At 36.0% G+C, this 18333-nt stretch overlaps 1 protein-coding gene across 3 annotated transcripts in view; it reads right to left on the bottom strand.

Annotated features, from left to right (window-relative positions):
* LRRC4C (leucine rich repeat containing 4C) overlaps positions 1-18333 on the bottom strand; it is a 94929-nt gene that overhangs the window by 18806 nt on the left and 57790 nt on the right. The window contains exon 1 of one of the 3 annotated variants that reach the window (XM_027891012.1): positions 1003-1256. The exons of the other annotated variants lie outside the window; for them this stretch is intronic. The gene's annotated coding sequence lies outside the window, so the exon portion shown is untranslated. Of the gene's footprint in view, positions 1-1002; positions 1257-18333 lie in introns of those variants that run through there. 3 annotated transcript variants of the gene reach the window in all.

Below are 18333 nucleotides of genomic sequence, written 5' to 3'. Positions count from 1 at the left end.
TGTGGATTCTTTCCTTTACAAATTTTTTCATTTCCAGTATTGTGGAGGCAGTGTTTTTCTCCGTAATTCTAAGAAATTATCTGAATTTAGTTTAATTCTCAGATGAGACAAACTGGCACTGCTCCATTCAAGTCAATGAACTCAAATGTTTGTTATTCCAGTTGAAGTTTGTGATCCTTGTTACCCTCTACACTACACTAACCAATTCTTCAAGAATTAGGTCGCTAGGGAGACCTTTGAGTGGCCTTCCAGTACCTAAAGGGGGTACAAGAAAGCTGGGGAGGGACTATTTACTAATAGATGGTAATAGCTTAGAGTTATGTATTGACTTTTATCTAGAAGATTCCCTGTGAGTTTTAAATCCTACACTGACAAACAACATATATAACACATATCACAATTACCTTATTCTCCACTGAAATCTAGCTATCTCTGGAAGCATAGCAATTTTTTAACAGTTCTTACAGTTAACCATCAAGAAATACTGAAGATGGCTATCTTCAGCTGAAATCAAAGTCAAACTTTAGAAATGAGAGCTATAAATCTATGCTCAAATTCAACAAGCACAATTAGTATAAAATTCCCTATTGTTTTGAAAAGTCCATTTTCAAAAAAGGATCTGACTCCAAGTGGAGTAGATTTCTAATTCACCTGTATCATGTTAAGAGTACCCCTTTCAGAACAGCACTAGAGCACTGCTGTAGAATTAGGCTGGGAGAAGAATCTGCTTTTAAAAATTTGTCAAAATTGCTTCTCGCAACTCTCCATTTTGTTCAGCAGACACAATGGCTCTTTTTCAGGAGAAAGCTGGGTATCCAGTGTGAGCAGACTAGTGTCCAACATCATTTAGTCAACAGTAAGCTGACTGTAGCATACTGTAAATCTTTCTATCAGTATTTGCAGAAGCACGTGCTAAACAGCCTCTCTTATCCCTGGCATTTGTCCTTAGTGAGACAGGGCATGAGAAATTATTTGGGAGCAGTTAGCCATGAATTATCTTACCTTCTCCTAAGAGAGTAACCATCATTTGGTGGGATCTATTAACATTTAGTATCTGATGTTCAGACTGTCTTGAGCAACAGCTGTTTCTTTTCTTACTTGAAACAAGTAACAAATTAATGCTCACAAGTAAATACTGGGATTTAAAGTCCACTCTATAGGTAGCCCCTGGGACAGAGCAAATCTGTATTAAAATCTTTTCATAATACTTTACAGCTGTTTAAAGGGAGGAAGTTTTCTGCAGCTCCCCAAAGCTGCCCAGCAATGTAACCTGCAAAACTGCGGTATACTGAAGTCAGTAAAACAGCTTAATAGTTTCTCCTTAATGTACAAAAGTAGCATAATAAGTCACCTTTCAACTTAATTAAGGATCGTCAAACAATGAACAAAATTAATTTCTTCTTCTTAAAGAATACTAAATCCTCCTTTTAAAATTTCATTTACCTACAGTCTGGTGTCCAAGTTGCCAGCAAATTCTTTCTTTTTCTTAAGTGTAGTACAAATTGCTAAGTAAGTTCAAAATTATACAGTAGCAAAAATAACTTTTTTTTCTTTCAGTGGTTTGGGGTGCTTTTCTACATTAACACAGCCTAATTTTTCAAAATTAAATTTAATAAGCAGTACTTAAGAGTGATCAATGCACTTACTAGACTGTATTCAATTGATCTTTGTTTTTATTATCTCCCAATTTTTACTAAAAGACAAAGTCAGAATATACTAGGAAATGAGAGGAATAATTTTATTAGTTATTACTGAACAGTATGAACAGACAATGCAGACACAGCAGACAGTATACCTGGAAGTCAGTATAGGGCTACTACCTTCTTATTGAAGTTCTGATTTTCAGACTGTTGATTCAAGGATTTTGAACTGGGATTTGCTTCACCTTTCTTGCAGGCTGCAAAGAATAATGGCCGATTCCATTTGTAATATAATGGCCATGCCACTCTGCCTATCACATGGTGGCTCAATCATCAGTAACATGAATAACATTCAAAATCCTTCAACTAAAGTGACCTGACTTTTCATTCCCCTGAGAAAAAGGTTCTCTGTTCCAAACAGATGCTGAATTTTGTTATTTTTGGAATGTTCTTTCAATGGGAAGTTTCAATTTCAATTCAGTGCATAAAGATCATTTCATTCAACACAAAATTAGTTATGAATGCTGAGCTAGTGCTCTATGTCATGAAGAATGCCTGTAGAAAGTCCTGACTATGCTGTAATAGTGGTTACTGTCAAAAATAAAATTCATAGGCCAGATCCACAGCTTGTATAAATCAGTGTAGCTTCACTGGCACAGGGTCTGTTTCACTGCATCCATTTAAATAGTTTCTCAAACTCCTGATCCAACATTTTTATCTAAGTGCTGCTGTCATGAAATTGAGGGCAAATGTACGTACACTTAAGAAAAGCAAAACCAACAAAGGATACAACATCTCTTTGTGCACTGTTAATGAGCAACAACAAAGATTAGTTTTTTAATATTCAGTAACTAGTTCATTATATTCTTATGAAAATTACACTTAACGTAGTATTTCTCAAAAATTTTTCAACTTAATCAACAGCAGGGTCAAAAATATCCTCTACAACAGCTTGTGTCTCTGTCCTTTACAAAGACAATTGGATTTCTGTCACAAGGAATAAACAAGGGGAGGTTTTCAGTAGGTGTGGATGATGGCTACGAGGAATTCAGTGTTTGATATGCATGAGAGTCTTCCCTCTGAAATAAAGACATTAAAAGGTTTAGATTATAAGTATTTAAATTCTATTTTCACTTCTCTCCTGATGAATTATGACTTGCCAAAGCCATGCCAAAATTGATAAACAAATTTAGGATCAAAGTTTCCAAATCCAAGCTTTCTTTTTTTGTCTAAGCAATGTTATTTTTGCAATACTATTAAATCCACCTTAGGTATACTTTCATGACCAGGTACTAAACGATCAGTTATTCTGAACTGAAGAAATTAACTTAATCACTTTATCTCCCTGTTTTCCCAGTCAGCTCACTCAAGGATAACTCATGTGCCATTGACCAGTGAAATGATTACGAGGACTTCAAAAGAGAAGTTGGGATGATTGCTTATATATGTTTCTATGACATCGCTGTTTGCCACTTGTCCCTTCAGGTAAATGTCATACCCCTTACCAATACCAAATTCTCTTATGCAATAGCAGAAATAACACCTTTCTGTTTAAAGCTTCAGGTCTATCATAAAATGAGTTAACAATGTATATTGGAGAAGATCACAGCCTTCCATTATTTTGAATGTTTGATCTTAATGAGGCCTGACAGCACTTCAGATGAGTTAGAACAAAATGTATAAAACTTTCAGGACTGTATGAGAAAAAAAGTACCCATAATCTTTGATGTTGATTCCTTTCTTACTCACAAGTATGAGCTGCTAAATATTTTCTTGTTACTAAAAGCAGCTGGTTGAAAAATATGAAAAATGCAAAAAGGCTTTTCCAGGAGATTGCACTTCAAAAATTGTTCTAAAGTTGAATGGAGATCTGTAGTTTTTTGCTCAAACTGCATTTAAAAGTGCAATTCTGATATATTGTACAGTATCACTCAAAATGTTGGTATAGGAAGAAAATTCTTCATACTCACCTAAGAGGGTAGTACTCTAGGTTTGCTGGACATTGAGGTAGCATTTGTCCAAACAAAGCCAGTCTTTCAGGGATTTTTTCCCTCCTATACTTGGTAGCCCACATGTAGTATCAGATACCTGTTGTATCTGCACAGTGGTAAAAGATCAATCTTCACAAGTTAAACTTAAACCTGTTATGGAAAAACACAATTAAAACTTGGCTTTTGAAAGCGGTTTAGGGTTTTTTACCCTATACCTTGTTCAATCACAACAAAGCTGAGTGGCGTATGTGACATTTGCCACTAGTTGCAATTTCAACTCTTAGTTGAAGAAAACAGTCTTGTGCCACAGCTAATGCAGTTATTTCTGTGATACATGTAGCAGAAGTTTTGTGCTGCAATATTGAAGATTATAAATTTACACCCTGGTGCTGAAAGATTCTGTTGGCGTCATTAGTAAATCTGAGCTAAAGCTGATTTGATCTTGAAACTCAGCAGAGTAGCTTCCTGACTCAAGATCATAGAGCTGTATAGTCTCAATAAAGGGTCAGACTCAAAAAAAAAAAAAAAAAAAAAAAGCAAGAGGGGGAGGGAAATCAAGAAGCTCATCTCAGCTAATTACTACATCCGTATTTGGCTCATTATTGCCACTGACTCATGTGGAGTGAAAAAACAACTGAAAAGGTTGCACACCAGCAAACTAAGCATGAAAAATGCTCTTTTGTAATTATAAATTAAATAGATTTATGGTCAATTATTCCTCTGACCATCTGATATACCTATAATTTAGGTGGTAAATAACTAAATAATGGAAAAAACATAGGGCTTGACAGAAAAAAATAATTAGAAAACATATTTTCTTAATAAGTTGCCCTCTTTTAAATTTTTTTCTTTCATTTTTTTTCTTCCTCTCCTCCCCCCTTCCAAAACCACTGCCAACAGAACTTACTGAACAATAGCCTGTTATGCAATACACTGAAATATACACAGTGGTTTTGATCATAATAAACTATTCAGAAGCCTGAAAATACTTTTTGCAGAGCCTGGGGATAAAAATCTAAAGAATTTAATTTCTACAGACTTTACAAGAGAGTTTTATCCATCCTACAAGATAACCCCAAACCACTATCTAAAAGAAATCATTTTAATTAGGTTCTGCGGAGGAAATGCTGGCCCCAGTAAAATAATTAGAAAAACACTTTCTTTCCACAAGAGATTCATTTCACTCCATGTGCTTTTAGAATAAAAGAAATGCAGTCCTGTTCAATTTTTAGAAAATCTCTATTCTTTTCATTCCTGTTAAAAGCTACATCCTGGTCCTCTCTCATTCATATGTATTGTCTTAGGGGTCAGTTACAGATAAGCATAAATACTTGGAGATTTAAAGGACTGAAGCCAGGATGTGTCACAGTAATAAAATCCTTAATTCCTGAAGTGGGAGTAAGGTATGTACCTAGTGTGGAGAGATTGAGCCAGAGCTACTTTTTGTATTTTGTTTTTGCGTTGTTCGTTGTAATTTTCTTGGAGTTTTAAAAGTCTTCTTATATTAAGTTCAGTTGAGTAATATATAGATCACCTATTTCTAAGTTAGAAAGAGCACCATGTTGCGATGTCTTCTCTCCTTAATTTAGTGTTATCCCTTAATAAGTTCTTACTAGTGCTGCACTCCAGATAGAAAAAAGAAAAATGATGGAGCTGAGGATATGCAGAATCATAGTGTGCAGTGGATGTTTATGCAGAGGATCTGAAACCATTGCCAGTCCTTTGGGACAATCCTGAGAGACTAGGATTCAACAACTTGAATACTGTGCCATGCAAATGAAACTGAATTGCTTCTGGGGAGAGGTAGTGAAATGGGAAGATGAGTGTCTTCGTTACCATTTTCTATTTCATAGAATAATCATGCCTTAAAGCTGCTAAGACCAGTTCCTCAGATACTTGTTTGCAGTGTGGAGTTGCAGACAAATAATGACATTTACAAATTCTATTTCATCCTGCCAGGGACGTTAGCCCAATTGCTGCCAGTTGAGAGGTGAATACATATATGTATAAACATACCAAAACATATATATTTCACAGAGACATACACTTAAAAAAGAGTTAGGAATTGGAAATATGGTCTCAAAAGAGGAAATTAACTCACTTGCCTACTGACTCACCCTAGCCTAGCCTTGTTTGAGGATAGTCACATGATCCAGTAATTTGAAATCTAATTATGCTCTACTACTAAGCACAAATGCAGGGAACTGCATGTACCCAAGTAGATATTTGAAAGAGCTTTCCTCTGTGGAATGTCTGCAATACCTATTTTTAAATCAGGACCCAATATTTTGCCTTCACTGAAATGAAGGTAATCTTTGCACAGTGAACCAAAAGAACATTTTCCTAATTAGTGGTGTCTGTATTGGGTCAGGCACAAATATGAGAGAATTACATTCCAGTCCCCAGAATCACTCAAAATCTCCTTCAAATGTGTTTTATGGAATTGGTAAATATATTTTCTTATGCAACTAAAAAATTCACATTAAAAAAAATAGAATTTGGTAGCTCAATGTTTAAATTACATTAAATTTTCAGTTCTAGTTCATTCTTTGGAGTTAGTAGCATAGGGAAACAAGTCTACTAACATAGGAACAGATCTGTATGGTCTGCCTAAAATTCACTCCGACTTTTCTAAGATTGCATCACTTCGAAAATCTTTCTTTTTTGAAGACATATTTCTTTTAAAAAGCAGTTCTTATGGTATAATTGATATCCTTATATCCACAAAATACTTTGGGTTATGGATTAGGTGTTGCATTTAAAAACATATCCACCAGCATAGCAGAGATGTACAGAGTACTGCAGCTGGGATTCAGCGTGTACTAAGACAATCTCCTGAAACTCTGCATTATCAGTGATTTCATCCAAAAATCTGTCACCCATGGTTTTGATCCTTCTGAAACCTTGAAAATCAAATTAAATTAATCAGGACTTTTTAGTCTTATTATAAGCACACACAATTCAATCAAAATTATCAGAGCCAATAAAAATCAGCAAAGATCACTGATTTTAAAATTACATGATCACTAGCACAAGGAAATCGCTATCAGTTTCTAAAAACAGCTGTGGATGGACAGTGTTTTTATAAGCCATTAAAGTTATCTTAATTTGTACATCGTTATCAGGGTTCTTCTATTTCTACAAATTGGTGCTTCAGAGGAGCTTTATCTGAACACAGTGTTCCATACCAGTGGCACTGCAATCAGCAATAAAATATAATGAACCAGTGTTAACAGCACAGTGTGTTAGGTTTAGCATCATGTAATTCAATGAGCTTTGTTAGTTTGGCCAGTAAAATTCCAACTTGCCTCCAAAATCACATGAAAAGATAGAAAAGACCTTTTTCACCAAGTCACGTCATCTCTGGCTCTTATCATGTTTTTTTCCCAGACCAATTAAAGACAGACTGTCATTATTGCTAAAGTGTTCCAAAGTCCAGCTCCAGACACAGAAAGGACTCATGGCTTTGTGGTCTATCACAGAAATAGTTGGGTTTCCATTCTGTAGGCACCCAGAGAAAGTAAAATAAACTCTTTTCTTCTGCCAGGCACAATTCTCCAGTTACATTGTCAGGTGCTTTCAGCTTCATTTGAAACATCAGGTATTGCTCATTGCTTAAAGCAAGATGCTGGATGTCATGGTTTTGTGACCTGATCCAATATGGTAAAATCTCTCCCTGCAGGAAGCAGGCTGCTAGATCTCTTTATCCAACCGCAGCTGCTGCCTTGGTGATCACACTGCCTGCAGTGACGTGCCTGCCTGGGGGAATTTATGGGTATACACTGCAGGCAAAGGAGGCTGGGTGGCTGGGGGCAGAGCAGCCAGGGCAAGGAAATATTGTGGATGGTCAGCAGTCCCTGTTGGGCTGTACCGCAGAAAAAAATGAGAGCGCGAGGGAGCTGTTGACAGCCCCCACACTGGAAGATCGGTTTCTTTCTGAAATGAGGAAAGTAAAACAACACTCAGCAGTGATGAAAAGAAGTAAAAGAGCAGCCTTGAACTATCACTTCTTTCAATGTTTCAGGGCCTGGCTCTGTGCCCAAGGCAAAATTACATCTCAACTCTTACACACAGCTGAGCAGCTGAGAGGGAAATGGTGATGTGTGCAGGGACTATCTGAGTTAAGATCCCATTTCTAATTGATCCTAAAAGAAGCTGAAGATTCCAACCTCAGGATTCAGCTAAATGTTATAAATGTCTATTTTTTGCAGTCTTGTGCAGCCAAATGTAGTGGTGTTAAGTGATACCGGAGCATCCCTATAGGACATGTAAAAGTCCTTATTCAGGAAAGCTGCAGCTCACAGAAACAGTTCCCCAGTGCTATGCTCTCACATCTGTGCTCCACTAAACCCAAAGAATCTCTACAAACACTGATGCCCTCCCCAGAAAAGCAGCTAGTCTCTGCTATTCACCACTAAGAGGTACATTGAGGGGTAGAGGCTTATCTAGATTTAAATGGGGGGGGTCAAGGGGTGTTTGTTGGTACTCTGAAAATCGCAAATGGCTTTAAAACAACTTTATTGAACTGAATAAAACAATTATAAAGCCATTCAATTCCAAACAGGCATTGATATATATAATGAGATGAATTTCAATGAAAATTCCCTTACTTACAGGTTATTTTATAACTGCCATCTGTGAAGGAATTCTATATTTTCCACTATAGCACTTTTACTGCCCACTCTCAGAGATGGGAAAATGGATGAAAATAATCTCTAGGTTGAGCCAGTTCCTCAACTGTCTCCCTGCATATGAGGGGACATACAAATGGAGCTACAGACGGGCTAGCTCCAAGACAGACGGCTGTTGCATTTTTTAAATGATGAACAATAGACAACGTGTCCAGCCATCTAAAGCCATGTTGTTAGCTGTTCTTTATGCTGATGTAAGGTCACTGTCTGTGAGATCAGTTTGTCTGAGAATAATCAACATACTGTACTCAACTATTCCCAGGGAAAAGAGAGCTGGTTTTGTTTCCTGTCATTTCAAGTTTAATTTTCTCTTCTTAATCTGTGTTTTAAGGGATCTCACACAAGTGTCAACTCTGTACTGCTTCATGAAGGAATTTATCATTAGTCTAAGGTGACATTTCAGGTTTTGTTTAAGTCATTCCTAGTGTTATTGCTTCCTGCAGAGAAGGATTCTTTTAAATCACCGACACATTGATGTGCACAGTAGAGATCTCCCTTGGCAAAATATGAAAGAAAAATCATGTACTGATAGCTATTCATACCCTAAAAGTCTGAAGTGAGTAATGAGGAATAAGGCAGTCAGAGAAACTCTGAGCATGGACAACTTTCACAAAAAGAGTAATTAGAGGAAAAGGCATGCTCCAAAGTTTTTGTTAAAAAGCTTTTCACATACAAAAGCAATTCCAACTCCCATGACCACAGTTCAAAAATAAATCTACAGCATAGCCTTCTGCACCATATTTAGGAAGAAGTATATATATTTATAATAATAAATTATGTACGACAATGATAAATGTGTGAATACATTGCAACTTCATTTGCATTGGGTATATCTTCTAAAAACTATTAGAAATACTCAGCAAAATATGATATACAAGAATTGTAAAAAACTATACAAATTTCTCTAGACCTCAGCTGGCAAAGTCTGTCTGTATATTTTCCAAGTTACCTAACATTTCTAAAAATATACACTTATCCCAGCCAGCTTATCTTCATTAAAATCAATGCCCAGTTCCCAAATACTATTTGATTAATTGTCTGAAAGTTAACACTTAGAAAGCAAACTCAAATGCCTGAACATAGCATGCTCAAAACATATTTTAATTTGTTTTACTGATGGTGGCTATAAATGAAATGAAAGCATTCAAAAATGTAGTAAGGTACAGAGATGATTGACAACATTGTTTTTGTATTTGCTAATTCCCTTTCTTTGAGCTAAAAGAAACTTGTTTTCATAAATCTCTCTAAAGTTTATATTTAAAAAAAAATAGTTTTTTTCCAAGAACAAAAATTAATTTTTGTTTGTTAGAAAGATCATGAAGAGCAATGTCAGTCTTAATAATTAGATTATTAAAGCCATTGGACACATATTGAAATTTGCATTCTTTAGTTATTTATATTTCCATTAAAGAAAGGAATACTAAAAGAATGTACTCTCAACAGAAAATTTAATTAAAATCCAAGGGACTATTTGTTACTTTTTCATCTTTTCTCTTCTATATTTTAACATTTTTCTGCAGTGCTATGATCACAAATAACAGCATTGTGTTGGCACATGAACTGCAGAAATAAAACTTGATTGGTGTTTATTCATCGTCCAAGATGAATAAACTGTAGAGTGCAAAGAGCACATGCATTAGCTATAAAAATTCTGTCAGCTTTAATAATTTATCCTATTATTAGTAACACTGTTTGAGCAGGCATGTTTCCCAGGATCCTTTATACACAAGGTAGAGTCCAAAATTAATGTATTTTCTGTGGTTAAGCTTTGCATGAAAGTAATAAATTAGCTTAACATCTAAAAATATTAACGTTTCTATATAGATCTTCTCAAACTTAGCTGCTAGTATTTTACCTTTCTCAGAATGCCTTAATCTTTTCTCTTCAACAGAACCATTCCTACTTTATGTTTAGGTCATGATAATGAGTTATCTGCTTTGGTGAGTCTTTGTGCTGCTATTGACAATCCTTATGATTTATAATGAAGTATTATTTTTAAGGGTCAAATTATCTTACCATTCTGCAGTCAGACTTGATACTTTCTGCACTTTGAAATAACCACTGGCCACATTTCTATACTGGGATTTGCTGCAGAAGCAGCTAAAGTCCATGTGTAAATATCCACTGCTTTTTTCTGGTTTTAATAAAATAAACCTAGGCTTTCCTGAGAGTTAGTGGTCACCTCCTAGATTTGATTTTATGCTTAGTGAGCTGAATAATAAGACTGGTCAGGAATTTTACAAGACATTATTTTTTTTTTTTTTCACAAAATCCTTGGCAATAAGACAAATTTATCAGAGCTTTTATTGGAGTGAGAAGCCCAGAAAATGTGTTAGCCCTATTTAGAGGCATTATCTGAAACCATCTTTCTGCCTGCTACAGAGTGAAGGACATGATGGTCCTGGAGTATGTCCCTTTGAAGATCTCTAAGTCTGGTTGAAGCTGATTCTCCAAGAGATTCTTGTTGCCCATCTTCATACCTAGGCTAATGTAAGGAGTGCAAGCTTCCTCAGCAGCTCATGAAACCTTTTTCTTCCCCCCACACTTCAGTTTGCTTGAAACAGTATCTCTGACTTCCTAGGTCACACAGAATTTGTGAAGCTCATTCTGCAATTCATTTTTTTTTCTTGTGTTATTTATTTGTGCAGTAATGAGTTTCATCATCCATAAAGTTTTACTGCATAAAGGGATAAGCACATGTAGGAAGAATGGGATGGTCAGCAGGATGGCAAGGATAATGGAGAAAAATTCATTCTCTAATGCAGGGAAAAAGCAGTGCAGAGGAGCACTGTGACATAATAATGAATAACTCTACACAAACAGTTTTACAGTAGTCAAAAAAAAGCATATTAACATCAGGAATTATTAGGGAAATAATAGAAAATAAGAGCATTGTCACTCCCTCTTTAAATGTGTAATGTCAGCAAGACTTTCAACACTGTCTCTCACAATATCCTCAGAGGCAAACTCAGGAAGTGTGGATGGTGAGGTGGATTGGGAACTGGCTGAACGGCAGAGCTCAGAGGGTTCTGATCACTGACACAGCGGGTGTCCCAAGGTTCAGCACTGGAACCGGTCTTGTTTAAATTATTCATTAATGACTTGGATGAGGGGGCAGATGACTCCTCAGCAAGTTCACTGATGACATCAAGCTGGGAGGAGTGCCTGATGCCCCAAAGAGCTGTGCTGCTATTTAGAAGGACCTGACAGGTTAGAGAGATGGGCAGAGAGGGACCTTCTGAAATTGAACAAAGACAAATGGAGGGTCCTACACCTGGGGAAAAATAACCCCAAGCACCAGCACAGGCTGGGGCTTGACCTGCTGGAAAGCAGTTCTGTGGAGAAGGAGCTGGGGATCCAGGTGGACAATAAGCTGTCCGTGAGCCAGAAGAGTGCCCTTGTGGCTGGGAAAGCCAATGGAATCCTGGGGTAGATTAGGAAAAGCATTGCCAGCAGGTTGAGGGAGGTGATCCTGCCCCTCTATTCAGCCTGGTAAGGCCACATCTGGAATGCTGTGTCCAGTTCTGGGCTCTCCAGTATCAGAAAGATATAGAGCTCCTGGAGCAGGTCCAGCAGAGAGAGACAAAGATGATTAGGGCACTTGAACACCTCTTACAAGAACAGGCTGAGGAAGCTGTGCCTGTTTAGCTTGGAGAAGAGAAAACTGAGGGGACCTCACCAACATCTATAAGTAGCTGAAGGGAGGGTGTCAAGAGGACGGATGCAGGGTCTTCTCAGTGGTGCCAAGCAATAAGACAAGAGGCAACAGGCAGAAATTGATGTACTTCCACCTGAATATGAGGAAGAACTTCTTTACTTTGTGGGTGACCAAGCACTGGAATCTTATGGAATGTGCTCTAGGATGACCCTGTTTGATCAGGAAGGTTGGACCAGATGACACACCGTGGTCCCTTCCAATTTTACCCATTCTATGATTTTGTGACAGTCCTGCTTCTAGAACACTGTGCCACATTTTAGAAAGGATATAGTGGAACTGAAGAAAGTTTAAAGAACAGTTTTTGAGGTGATGAAAGACATGGAACAGGTTCTATATGGGACATGGCAAAATGGACTAGAATTCTGTAAAAGAGACAAAGGAGGGCAAAATAATGGAAATCTATACAAAAGCACATGATATAGAAATAACGAATAGGAATTGACCAGATTTTGCTGTGTCTCTCTACACAAGCATTAGGAAGTAAAAAGTGTGTGTATTAGGACACAAAAGTACTTTTTCAGAAAGCACATAGTTATACAAATGGATTTTAGACAAGTATTTGGTAGAGTAAACCAGTAAGACATATTAAACATAAATCTACTTCAGGCTCAGAAATTCATCAGAGCTGAAAGCAGTCAGAGACTGATCCTAGCTATGGAGGAAGCATAGACAGTTGACAAGCTCTAGTTCTTTGTTGTGTTCATATAATCCCTTCTCGAAAAATAGAACACCTGAGCAATTCATCATAATAAAAACAGTTACTTGAGTGACCTTGCATCAAAAACTGAGGAGACAAGCTAGCACAATGAAAAATTATCAAGAGTATCACAAAAAATAACATCCCAATGAATTCTTAAGTTGAAAATACTAGAATGTAAATAAATGCATTATTATTATGCTTTTGTTCTTTTCCTATATTCTTTCCTATGTGTCTACTCTCTACTACTGTTGTAAAAAGATACTGAAGTATATAGACCTATTACTTGGAAAGACCATTCTTTTGTTCCTGTTAGGTTGTAGGGACGAGAAACATTAGCAATATCATACATTTAAGGGAATACGTTGATCAGATCTTCCAAAGGTCTAATCGTCCTAAGTGAGAGACTTTCAAGTGAAATGAAAAACATTATGATAGCATATTGATAGCACAAATGATAGCACATTGATATGAAAATAGAAAAACAAACACAAAACTGCCTTTGCTAGACATGAAGAAGCTTACCATTTTGATTTTGCTTTTCTTCAAGAATTCGAGAGTTAACTATGAAAAAAAGTGAGTGAATAGAGCACAAAAAAGAAAATGGAGAATACATCCCACAAAGCATGAGTAATGTTCAAAACAAAACTCTTAAATACTTAACATTGATGGTGGTGGAGTCAAGAGAACATAATTAACTCTGTCCTAACTGGATTGGTATCTGCATACCAAGTGGGATATTTTAATTTTGCTGTTACCAGGTAGTTACACAGGTAGTTACATTAATAATTTCTCCTTATCAAATCTAATATTTAAAAAAAACCCAAAACATAAACAACAAAGCCAAACTTCAAGAAATCTCTCTTAATTCAAGTGGTGTATAAAGCTGTTGAGTCAGTGGAGATATTTTCCAATAACATAACATAATAATAAACAATTCAACAGATTGTCTACAATCTTGAAATAAAAACTCTATCAAGTATCTCCACTGGCACTCTAACAGACACCATGAACTACTATAGTAGAAACAAATACCCAAGCAATAATAAGATTCCACACAATTCACCACTAATGAAGACATAATGCAGAAATAATTTATTTTCCTATTTTTTGAACAGTTTACATACTGCCAATGCTACACAGTAAAATAAGACAAGTAGAAAACAGTTTATTCCTTTTCCTGCAAAGCATGTTTCAAAGTTAACCTTCATGACAGGAAAACACAATTAACAGAAATATTTGATATGAGTGCTATAGACATATGTATTTGAACATATGAACACATATGCACCTCTGCTTGGTGTGCACACATACAAATTATTGTTTCTCATTCCCACACCTTCCAGACTAAGTTTCCATGTCTTGAATCATTTTGAACAGCTGAAAAAGTGCTTCCTTTCTTCTTTGTTTGTGTATTTGGCCAAAGTTTTTATGTCAGAGGGAATTTGATCAGTGTTTGAATCCTTGATATAGTCACTGTAGCTATTAAAAAATTGACATGTTAATTGTTACTGCAACTTATTTTGCATCAACTACTAATTCTTTACTTATACCCCCAAGATTTAACATAGGAAAACATCTTCTAGATGTCTAAGCTGAAACTGCAGAACACAAATACAGAAGTAGGGAGATAATCCAGACCCTCAAAAAGGCTCACTATTTTATCTTTTTTTTTTTTTTTTTCTTAGAATTCATTTTTCTGATTGTCTGAAGGGGAACTTCCAGTTATTTTCATCCCAATGTGTCAGAATTTTGCTAGTAAGTGTTTTCTAGTAAATGGTTATGAGGATTTTTGTTGTTGTTGTTCCTTTTTTTTTTTTCCTTTTTTTTTGTTTTTTTATGTATTGTTTTTCATTACAGATTCAGGGGCATTTTCTGAGAATGCTGCATAGGTACTAAATAACATTCTCTGGTGCTAGCGAAATCAGTGAAGTGGGAACAAAGACACTTTCAAATATCTTTCTCCTATTCATCATAGACATAACCAAATGATAACTCAATTGAAAACTTCAGAGTTTACATTCATAGAACTCTGTGTCTTCTATGTTTAAGAGTTCAAAATATTTTACTTTCATGCTCCAGAGTCATGTAGACATTTTTGCATGCTCACATCTTAATTATATTGGTTTCCTCTATTTTCTAGAGGATCTGTCCCTAAGATTGCAATAGTTGTTCGACACACATTTAAGCAAGAGGGTGACTTTTGGTTTCATCATATAATTTATCAAACAACCTGCTAATTAAATGTATTTGGGCCTAATCAAAATAGAAACATAATGCAGCAGCACAGTGAAACTGTCAGCTAGGTATGTGCAACTCCAACCATCAAGGAGACTGGAGCTCACTATGTTGTTTAATTACATTAAAACTAAGATTTTCAAAGGAGCCTAGCAGAGAGAGTTGGCTTTGTATCTTACGTTGCCCTGGATACGTACAACTTGACTACAGTCTTGACTCAGCACATTTGAGACCAGTGTAAATTCTGGGCTGAATTATTTAAGTGAACGGTCTTCTTCATGGTTCCACAGTCAAAGCCAGACATATAGATCTAGTGTATCTCTAGCGCTCAATAAAAAACCCTCTTTTCTATTGTTTAAAAGTAATGAGCTGCAACAAGGTTTATACAAACTGCCATATGCTCTCTCTTAACTCTGTAGCAGTGGCATTTTCTTTTTTCATTAAGGCCCAGCCCCATTCTAAAAATACAAATAGCTGACTAATCTCACAATGTTAATGACTCTTATAAAAAGAAAAGAAGATGGGGTGAAACTACTGCCTTCCCCACATGAAAAGAGCTTTTTACAAAGATAAGACAAAGACTTATACAAAGTAACTGTATCCATTGAGAAAAGATTTAACAGTCTAGATTGATAACATGGGCTGGAACCAGATGACATATATTCTTAGGTCTATCTGGACAATAATAGGTTCATCCTTCTTATTGAAGACTAATCTATTCAACCAAGGCTAATGTATACTTTACACTCAAATGTCTCCTATGCAAAGGTGAACTACATTATTTTTCATTATGGTTACTGAATATATCGCAGTAACATTGTGGAAGTCCAAATCATGATAGTAATGCTGTAACAATCTTACCCAAAAATTGACCTTAAAAATGAGGACACATGCAAGATGATTTGTTTAATCCCATGAAAAAATCAGAAGCATAACTATAACCCAAAGTCTCCAGCATCAGTCTTCTGCTCTAACTTGTGGGCAAAACTCCAGTTGTTTAATGATGTGGATAAAAACTCTAAGGCATGGCTCTGCCTGGTGTCACTCCTGGTTAGTGACGAATTGTACATTGCTTCAGCGTAGATTGCCCAGGAGCTAGCACAGTTTCCTCATTATTTTATAGAGTGGTATCTTCAAAATACAAGAAATTTGCCACTAATGACAGTCATGGACAGTTGCCATATATCCCCTAATTGGCTGAGTATTTTCAAACTTCTTATTACTATCAAAGATACAGAGCAATAAACTCCATCAGGGAGAAATATCTTCTGTCAGAGAGGACGTTTGCAGTCATTTGTCTAGGTACAGAAGAGATCTCCAGTTGTAATTCATATGGAAGTATTTCCATAATTCAAAGTATGATGATTCTCACACTGTGCCCCTCAAAACAGAAATGAAATAGATAAAATGGTTTTATAAACTTTAAATAAATAGAAGTAGGTTCCAGAGTACAGATCTAATGAAATTCACTTCAATATGAATAGAACAGGAGGTAAGAATAGGAAAAAAGAAAAATTTAAAGCCTATGTTTTTACAGAGACTTCACAGTGAAGCCAGACTTAAGAAGCTTTACCCTTCTAATTATGTTCTCAAACATGGTAATTGTTCCTAGTGGGAAACATCAGCTGGCTATAAACCAACTTCCTTTGGAGATTAGTTCAATATGTCTACTGGTAGCTTCCCAAACTTGACTGACATTTGAATCTCAACCATTGTGGCTGTGTCCAGCCACTGGATCTGAGACACCTACCAAATTCAGTGTCATTTCATAAGCTCCAAAGACTGTTGCATTAATAGAAATTGCAACATAACCCCTTTAATTCAACAAAAATTTCCATGGAAAGTTCATGTCTACATCAGGAAGAAAGCATTCACATACAGTAATATACGTTTGAATAGGTATATGAACTGAAATATACTATTCCAATTTTGTTATCAAAGAAATTTCATATCTGACTTGCAGTTTTCAGAGGCAACAGGCCATTAATCATCAGTGCTACTCAATTCCCAGCAGTCCTTTCAGGTCTTGACTTTTACTTTTGAGTTAGTTTTACAAGGAAATGAACTGAATTCCTTTGTCTAAAAGCGAAAAAGAAAAATAAAATACATCCTAATAAGTATGTGCAAAAAAAGAAAAAAAATTGCAGCTTTTCTTTAGGCAATACAGGTAATAGCAAAATAAAAAAAAAAAAATCTAATTGATCAAACAACCTGCTAATTAAATGTATTTGGGCCTAAACAAAGTAGAGACATAATGCAGCAACACAGTGAAACTGTCAGCTAGGTGTGTGAAACTCCAACCATCAAGGCGACTGGAGTTCACTATGTTGTTTAATTACATTAAAACTAAGATTTTCAAAGGAGCCTAGCAGAGAGAGTTCAGAGACAGAAGTTGCCTGTTGTTCCAAAAATTTAGAACTCAAGGACACAGATTTGGGGAAGGAATTTCATCTGGTAAATCTATAAAGTTTTAAAGTATTAAAACTGGCAGAAGCTGAGGGGACTTATGCAGATGTAGCCAAAGGACCCTATAATAAGTTTTCTTTACTTCACAACTAGAGAAGTCAAGGAAAATTCAAGGAATTGGAAGGGCGTGTAAAATAGGCAACAACAGCAATATTAAGAGTTAAGCAACAGTCTTCATATCATAGCCCCTGAACCACTTCTTAGCAAGAACAATGCCTTCACTTCATAATGTTTGGCTATGTATAAGACAGAGGAAGTATCACTGTTTTTCTAAATTATCCATGGTGTTTCTTTAGGCAACTTCCAATTTTGCTTGTTCCAGGAACCCCTTTTGAAATGTTGAAAATCTTAGAAGCTCCTTAGAGAGAAGACAAAGAGAAAAATCTATTTTCCTTATTTTGATGACAATGGATTGCCATTTTGGGGTTTCCAACTCCCTAGGCATTTTTAGAATTGCATTTTATAACTTTCCCTCCAGAGGTTTCGTAAGAGAAAAATGTTTAAATCCTCAAGAACTTCATAAATTCATTACAGTTTCTAAATATATTGCAGTAACGTGAGTAAGTCCAAATCATGATGGTAATGCTGTATGGATCTTACCCTAGAATTGACCTTAAAAGTGGGGACAGATGCAAGATGATTTAATTAAATTATCTTATACAGAGTGAGAATGATTAAAAAAAAAAAGTTACTGTAGGTGCACAGGTGGTAAGCAGCAATGATGAAGCCTGAGCAGTTTCACCAAAGCCAACAGTTTACAAAAGAAAAGCCATTGCCTAATTAAAAAGGATTTTTGATTTTGATTTGATTTTATCCCACTAATACACATTAAATCAAGAAGGCAAGAACATAAGACTTGTCTCTTGCTCCCAGTCTATGCCTTTGCCAAAAT

The sequence above is a fragment of the Empidonax traillii genome, unplaced genomic scaffold (genome assembly GCF_003031625.1).
Source record: "Empidonax traillii isolate 1590-97213 ecotype Southwest subspecies unplaced genomic scaffold, ASM303162v1 scaffold307:size936122, whole genome shotgun sequence".
Lineage (NCBI taxonomy): Eukaryota > Metazoa > Chordata > Aves > Passeriformes > Tyrannidae > Empidonax > Empidonax traillii.
This window is presented reverse-complemented; position numbering and strand designations above follow the sequence as displayed.